This window comes from Microtus ochrogaster, chromosome 6 (assembly GCF_000317375.1).
Source record: "Microtus ochrogaster isolate Prairie Vole_2 chromosome 6, MicOch1.0, whole genome shotgun sequence".
Classification (NCBI taxonomy): Eukaryota; Metazoa; Chordata; class Mammalia; order Rodentia; family Cricetidae; genus Microtus; species Microtus ochrogaster.
The window spans coordinates 81,105,422-81,106,366 of NC_022013.1; the positions used below are offsets into that span (position 1 = coordinate 81,105,422).

Genomic DNA, 945 nt, shown 5'->3' on the forward strand with positions numbered 1-945 from the left:
TACAACAAATAGGTATCATTTCATGTACTTTTATATCACCTAGTTTCTTCGGCCATATTCCCCACAAAATTCAACATCAACATACCACATGTTGATAAACTACAAACACCTACTTATATAAGGCTTTTTTTGAAATACTTCCAACAAATAAGTAGTTTAGTAAAGATCTGTAGGCAAAGGAAATTCTATGAGGGATAGCACACTGGGAGAGAAAATCGGGAGTGCAATCCAGGCTGCATGGTTAAGGTATTCTTTCTACTCACATCTACACACAGGAACACTGCCGTTCATTCCAGCTAAACACAATGACCAGTAAAGCTGCCTTTGTAGTCCTCCTGCGCCCCCCTCCATTTTTGTTCAGATAGGAGCAAGCCTCACATGAGTATCAACAAAGCATGGCATATCAAATTGCAGTAAGACTAACTAAGCACCTCCCCTTGTTTTCAGGCTAGGCAAGGATGAGGAATAGGTTCCTAAGAGGCAGCCAAAGCATTAGAGACAGCCCCTGCTCCTATTATTAGGAGTTGCAGTAAACCAAGCTATACAATTGACACATATTTGTAGAGAACCTAGGTTGGTCTAACCTATACAGGCTCCCTGGTTGTTGGCTCAGACTCTGAATTCCTGAGTTAGGTCACTTGTTTCTGTGGGTTTTCTTGTGATGACCTTGACCCCTCTGCACCCTACAATCCTTCTTCTGTCTCTTCAGCAGGGTTCCTCAAGCTTAACCTAATGTTTGGCTGTGGATCTCTGCATCTGTTCCCATCAGTTGCTGGATGAAGGCTCTCTGGTGACAACTGGGGTAGTCAACAATCTGATCATAGGAGATAGCTAGTTTAGGCTAAGTATCCACTATTGCTCGGAGTCATCCTTGTTTCAGCCTTTACCAGCAACTGGGGGAACAGTAGAGAAGAGTGCTGGCATATCTTTATCCTCAAAGAAGCT

At 43.1% G+C, this 945-nt stretch overlaps 1 protein-coding gene across 1 annotated transcript in view; it reads right to left on the reverse strand.

Annotated features, from left to right (window-relative positions):
• Window positions 1–945, reverse strand: part of Cr1l (complement C3b/C4b receptor 1 like) — a 33,443-nt gene that overhangs the window by 14,486 nt on the left and 18,012 nt on the right. The gene's annotated exons all lie outside the window — the stretch shown is intronic.